The following is a 7191-nucleotide window of genomic DNA, read 5'->3' on the forward strand; positions in this document are numbered from 1 at the left end:
CAGAATAGGTGTTGTGGCACAGCAGGTTAAGCAACCGTTTCAGATGCCCACATCTATATTGGAATATTGAAGCCTAGCTACTCCACTTCTGATCTAACTTCCCGCTAAAGCACCTGGAAGACAGCACATGAGAGTTTCAAATACTTGGGTGCCTGCCACCCACATGAGAGACCCGGGTGGAGTTCCTGGCTTCTGGCTTCAGCCTGGCACAGCCTGGACTGTTCTGAATTTTTTTTTTAAAAATATGGAACGCTTCACGAATTTTGCGTGTCATCCTTGCGCAGGGGCCATGCTAATCTTCTCTGTATCATTCCAATTTTTAGTATATGTGCTGCCGAAGTGAGCACCTGAATGTTTGGGTAATAAACCAGAGTGAGAAAAATTTTTCTCTTCCCTGCCTCTCCCTCTTTCTCTGTCTTTCAAATAAATTCATAAATCATTTTTAAAAAGGATATTACCCCTATTATCTTCACACACCTATAGCTACTAATTATAAGCCTACCACCCTTGTTATTCTTTTACTGATAATTTTTATGTTAGAATTTAAGATAGTTTCCTGTCCTTAATAGTATATAATTTCTCTATTTATTATTTAAGAAATCATGTACTAAACAGCTCTCATATGCCTTCTACTTTATAGATTCTCAGTCAACAACATTTTTTTCTCTTAGGATTTATCTATTTATTTGAGACAGAATTACAGAAAGAGAAGGACACACACACACACACACACACACACTCGGGGAGTTGGGGGGTGGGGAGAGACAGAGACAGAGAGCCATCCAAGGGTTCATTCCCCAAATGTCTGCAATGGCAGGGGCTAGGTCAGGCCGAAGCCAGGACGTAATGTGGATATCCCATCTGGGTACCAGAGGCCCAAGCACTTGGGCCATGTTCTGCTGCTTTCCCAGGTGCATCAGCAGGGAGCTGGATTAAAAGTGGATCAGGCCGGCACCGTGGCTCAATAGGCTAATCCTCCGCCTGTGGTGCCAGCACCCCGGGGTTCTAGTCCCAGTCGGGGTGCCGGATTCTGTCCCGCTTTCCCCTCTTCCAGTCCAGCTTTCTGCTTTGGCCCAGGAGTGCAATGGAGGATGGCCCAAGTGCTTGGGCCCCTGCACCCGCATGGGAGACCAGGAGAAGCACCTGGCTCCTGGCTTCGGATCAGCATGGTGTGGCCATTGGAGGGTGAACCAACGGCAAAGGAAGACCTTTCTCTCTGTCTCTCTCTCTCACTGTCCACTCTGCCAGTCAAAAAAAAAAAAAAAAAAAAAAGTGGATCAGCCAAGACTGAAGCCAGCACTCATATAGGATGCTGGTATCATAGTGGCTTAAACTGCTACACCACAATGCTGGCCCCTACAACATATTTTAAAACCTTAAAATTATACTTTTACAGAGCTTAGACTCTAGTGTAGGGAGATAAAACATAAGAAAATAAATAATTAGATAAAATTTCAAACAGTAAAAAATATTAAGAAAAAGTGAAGTAAGAAGGATCAAGTAGGATCAAGTATTAGGGGAATACTCTATTATATCCTGGGGTCAAGGAAGGCCTAAAGTATATAATCTGCCAGAGTCGGGAGGAAGCTTATGAGTAAGCTACACAAAAATCTGCAGAAACCCATTCTAGGTAGGAGACACAGCAAGTGAAAAGGTCCTGAGGTGTTATTCAGTTTTGATTTTGTGAGTATATAGTAGGACCTCACTGTGTTTCTAATTTGGTTTTAGAGGAAGGCATTTTTTAAAGATTTACTTATGTATTTGAACGTCAGAGTTACAGAGATAGAGGAAGAGGCAAATCTTCCATCTGCTGGTTCACTTTCCAAATGGTCACAATGGCTGGGGCTGAGACATGCCAAAGCCAGGAGTTAGGCATTCCTCCAGATCTTCAACATGATTGCAGGGGCCCAAGCACTCAGGTCATCTTCCGCTGCCTTCCTGGGCACCTTAGCAGGAAGCTGGATTGGAAGTGGAGCAGCTGGGTCTTGAACTGGTGCCTATATTGAATGCTGGATCACAGGCAGGAATCTTTCAAATTCCTGTTCCTGGCTCTTGACTTTGGCCTGGTCCAGCCGTAACTGTTACAAGCATTTGGGGGAATGAACTAACAGAAGGGTGACGTGATAAAATAAAAAGACTTATAAAATAAAAAACCCAGGAACGACCTTTCATCACAATGATCTGTTCTCAAGCTCAGAAAACAACTGTCCTAGTACCTGAGGAGGGAATTTTTAAAAAGGGAGATAGTGCAGCATGTTGAGGTAGGATTGATCAGCTCTTGTCCTGACAGTTGATGTACAATGTAATACTTTATCCATTTTAGTATAATTTTTTTGTTCTAGTACCATTGGTTGAACTCTGTGATTAACACACAATTATTCTTAGGTGTTTAAATTTAACGGAAAAGTGATCCCTGTTAGGAATTTGGAAAACATTATGTTGAGTGAAATAAGCCAATCCCAAAGGGACAAGTACCACTTGTTCTCCTTGATAGGTGACGACTAACTGAGCACCAAAAAGGAAACCTGTTAAAGTGAAATGAACACTATGAGAAACGGTGACTTGATCAGCCCTCACCCTGACTGTTGATGAGCAACTTGATATGTTATCCCTCTTAGTATTTTTTGTTTGTTCTACTTAATACTTTTGGTTGAATATTGTAATCAATACACAATTCTTCTTAAGTGCTGAAACTTAACTGAAAAGTGATCGCTGTTAAATGTAAGAGTGGGAATAAGAGAGGCAAGAGATGTGCAATTCGGGACATGCTCAAGCTGACTTACCTCAAATGGTAGAGTTAGAAACATACCAGGGGATTCCAATTCAATCCCATCACGGTGGCATATACCAATGCCATCTCACTAGTCCCAGTGATCAATTTCTGTTTTCAATTGATCATAATGATAGGACTAAGAACCAAAGGGATCACAGAAACAAGAATAGTGTCTGCAAATACTAGCTGATAGAATAAAAAGGGGAGAGAATGAACCAACATGGGAAGTGAGATACACAGCAGACCCACAGAATGGCAGATGTCCTAAACAGCACTCTGGTCTCAGAATCAGCCCTTAAGGCATGCGGATCTGGCTGAAATGCCCATGAGAGTATTTCAGGCATGAAAAGCCAAGACACTCTGGGGAAAAAAAAAAAAACTAAATGAAAGGTCTCTGTGAGTGAGATCCCAGTGGAAAGAATGAGTCATCAAAGAAGGAGGTACCTTTCTCTGAAGGGAGGAGAGAACTTCCACTTTGACCATGGCCTTGTCTAAATATGATCAGAGTCAGTGAACTCAGGGGGCTTCCATAACCTTGGCAGCTCATGACAAGAGCCTAGGGTGATTACTGATGCCATAAACAAGAGTGTCAATTTGTTAAGTCAACAACAGGAGTCACTGTGCACTTACTCCTCATGTAGGATCTTTGTCCTTAGTGTGCTGTACATTGAGATTTAATGCTATAACTAGTACTCAAACAGTATTTTTCACTTTGTGTTTCTGTGTGGGAGCAAACTGTTGAAATCTTTACTTAATGTATGCTAAACTGATCTTCTGTATATAAAGAGAATCGAAAATGAATCTTGATGTGAATGGAAGGGGAGAGGGAGTGGGGAAAGGGAAAAGAAGTGGGAAAGGGGAGGGTTGAAAGTGGGAGGGACGTTATGGGGGGGAAGCCATTGTAATCCATAAGCTGTACTTTGGAAATTTATATTCATTAAATAAAAGTTTAAAAAAAATGGTTCAAAGGGGAAATTCTGATGATTCAGAAGAGAGGGCTCCTGCAGAAGAGATGTCCTGAAGGAAGAGAAATGGGATCTAGCATACAAATGGGGAGAGGACCTCATTTTCTATAAACAGGGTACAGAGAGTGGGTTGTTATGGTGCTCTGGATTAAGCCGTGGCTTGGGAGGATCACATTCCATATTCTACCACTGGTTTGAGTGCCCTCTCTGCTCCTGATCCAGTTTCCAGCTATTTACATTGTGGAAGATGGCTGATGGGCTCAAGTATTTGGGCTCCTCCCACCCAAGAGGAAGGCCCTGGCTACTAGCTTTGGTCTTGCCCAGATTGGCTGACAAAGACATTTGAGGAGTAAACCTGTGGGTGGAAGATCAATTTCTCTGTCTCTATCCGTCTCTTCTCTCTGCTCTGTTGCTCTGCTTTTCAAATAAAGAAAATAAATTAGTAAAATTTGAAAGGGAGGTAGCAGAATATGTAGGTACAGACTAAGACAATAGATTTTCAGATGCATATATGTGAACTTCTAATAAATTCCATTTTCTCAGTGAAATAAAAAGTGAGCTTATGAATTGCATATGAGGAATAGTTATCAAATCGGGACTTTAGGTGAGCAATGGTGGGAAATGGTTGTCATAGAGAATGTGCATGCTGTGTTCAGTGTTTGATATCTAGGATTTGAGCTCACAGATCTCACTATATGTGATAGGTGACGATTTCTTTTATTTATCCTGCTCAGAACAGCTCTATCTTTCCAATCCTGAAAATACACACTCTTATATTGTCAAATATTGCTTCTAATCTATAGAGTCCACCATTCCACTTCTAAGATTCCAAGCAGACATGACTTAGAGATTTCCAGTCTTAGACCTTTGCCCTTTCTTATGCTGCATGTATTTACTTTCCTTTGCCTCTTTTCTACATTCTAGATGAATTCCTGAGCAATAGCTTCCAATTCACTATTTCCCCAACTACGTGAAGGTATGGTCTACAGCAATACTGAATTTCTAAATAATTTTAAATGACTTTTCCAAGACTTATGCTTGTTCATCACAACCATTTTTCTAGTTTTATTTTCTTGAATTAGTTCCATAATTTCTTGTTCTTTTTTATGAATGTCATTCTTGCATTTATCTCCTTGAACATCTGGCACAGTGTTTATCAGACTGCTGGATAAACTCGATCTCATTGGCAGTGTTGCAAAATCTATTGTTCTGGCAATGATTTATTTTTCTTTTGGCTGTTGGTATTGTTGGCTTTTTTATTTTGCATTGCGTTTTTTTCATGATGCACTTGTCTCTTTTTTTATTGTTGACTCTCTCCCCCTCTTTATTAAAGTCTCTATACCTGAATCTTATGAAGAAATGATAGGTAGAGCTCTCAGAAATAGTCAGAATATCAGAGACACAAAAGGCAAGTAAGTCAGGAGGAGGCAGATGGAGGTCCTAGCTGTGATGGGGCCTTTGCCTTCTCCACACCTTTGGCTACAATGTCATATAAAACAACTGCCATGGGTAAAGAGCCATCAGTTTCTTGTTTCAGCATTCTTCAGTGACAGAGGTAGATAGTGTCCCATAAAATTAACAGAGGGGACAGAAAAGAGGTTACAGTTCAGCTGTATCTCCATCTTAAGAGGGAAATTTAAATTATCTTCCATACATAGGAACTTTGGGTGGGCATTTGATATAGTCGTTAAGATACCACTTGGGATGCTGACATCCCATATTGGAGTGCCTGGGTTCAAGTCCCGGCATTGCTCTCATTTCCAGTTTCCTTCTGTTGCAAACACTGGAAGCTAGCAAGTGATGGCTCAAGTAGTTGAGTCTCTGCTACCCTATGGAAGATCTGGATTGAATTACTGGCTCTTGACTTTGGCCTGGCCCAGCAATGACTGTTATGAGCACTTGGGTAAATGAACCAACAGATGGGAGACATGTACTAAAATCAAAAGACACAAGAGCTGACCTTTCATCACAGTTACTTGCTCTCAGGCTCAGAAAACAGCTGTCCCAGTACCCCCACCAGTGGACATGTCTGTTCTGTGTCAGGGCCAGAGAGTTATTCGGGATTTTTTTCATCTCTGTATTTCCCTGATGGTTTTATGTATTTAGAGCAGAAAGGAACATCAAATTGTCAAATGTGCATCACCAACTTGAAGTCAATTTGCTTAATAAACTATACAGTTATCAGAACAGAAAAAATGCTGGGAAAAAGCCTTTATCAGAATCTTTTTTTCCTCAAAGTAATAGCTCCAAGAGAGCACGTTCAGACCACTTCCTACACCTTTACCATTGAACAGTTTGCTCTTATTTTGCCTGTCTGTGTAGTTTGTAAATAATGTTATCCATTTATTTATGAACAAAATAGTCACTGAGAACCTATTACATGTGCTTGGTAAGGTTTGTGATGGAGCAGTGAGCAAGAGACCACAGTCCTGCTCTCCAAAAGAATAGATGCATGGTTATATAGAGATCGTGACACAAACCAACCATAGGATAATTACCTCAATAACAGTACTGAAACAATAGCTAAACTAATATTTTAGCTATTAACGTTCAGATTCATTATACACATATACATACTGATTCACATTTATGCACTTGTAATTCAATACATACACAAACTTCATGATTCGATCACCATTACTATCCCCATTTCATCAATTAAAAATCTGAGGCAGAGAGGTTTCCTAACTTGTCTAAGGTCACACTGCTTGCAAATGGCAGAACCAGGATATACTCCCAGGAACAGATTTCTGATTCTTTATCCTAATATCAACTCTCTGTCTCTGTATACCAAGATTCAGTTCCACACATATGTGTTTATCTACTGTGTTCCTAGAAGTATGCTAGGTACAGAGCTCATAAGATATTGAACTTGTTCTCCAAGAGCTGTCATCTTACTACCTATTCCCACAAATTAGCCTTCTAGTGCTGCTGTACAAATTACCACAGTTTAGCTCTCAAAACATCACAACTGTGTTTTACTGTAGTTCTGAAAATTCCAAGTCCAAAGGTTTGCCTGGTTTCTATTCTCCTTGTCTCCCAAGGTCTCAGAAGGCTGGGATCTTACCCAGAGGATCCGAGAAGAACCTGTTTTGACATTTGATCAGAGTGTTGGCAGCATCTGATTCCATGGGGTGTAGGACTGACTTCTTCCTTGCTGGATATTGTTTGGGGAAGGTTCCTACATTCCCTGGATCACAATCCCATTCTTCTTCACCAAAGTCAGTAACCGTGGGTCAATTTCTTCCAGTGCTTCAAATCTTTCTCCTATGCCTTGTGTTTCCTCAGCTTCCCTCTTCCACCACATCTCAGATTCTTCTGCCTTCCTCCTTGTTGATGTCACTGAGCCATGACAGATAATGTAAGACAACTCCCCTATTTGTGGGGTGGATGTTTGGGTGTTGTTGCACAACAAGTTAAGCTGCTTGGGACACCCACATGCCATATAGGAGT

The 7191-nt window shown here is 41.0% G+C and overlaps 1 non-coding gene across 1 annotated transcript; it reads right to left on the reverse strand.

Annotated features, from left to right (window-relative positions):
* Positions 1-238: 238 nt before the first annotated feature.
* On the reverse strand, positions 239-347 carry LOC127484680 (U6 spliceosomal RNA). Its single transcript, XR_007911845.1, has one exon. It is a non-coding gene; the product is annotated as a U6 spliceosomal RNA (small nuclear RNA).
* Between the last annotated feature and the right edge of the window lie 6844 nt (positions 348-7191).

The sequence above is a fragment of the Oryctolagus cuniculus genome, chromosome 20, assembly GCF_051225735.1.
Source record: "Oryctolagus cuniculus isolate XC-2025 breed Fujian yellow rabbit chromosome 20, ASM5122573v1, whole genome shotgun sequence".
Classification (NCBI taxonomy): Eukaryota; Metazoa; Chordata; class Mammalia; order Lagomorpha; family Leporidae; genus Oryctolagus; species Oryctolagus cuniculus.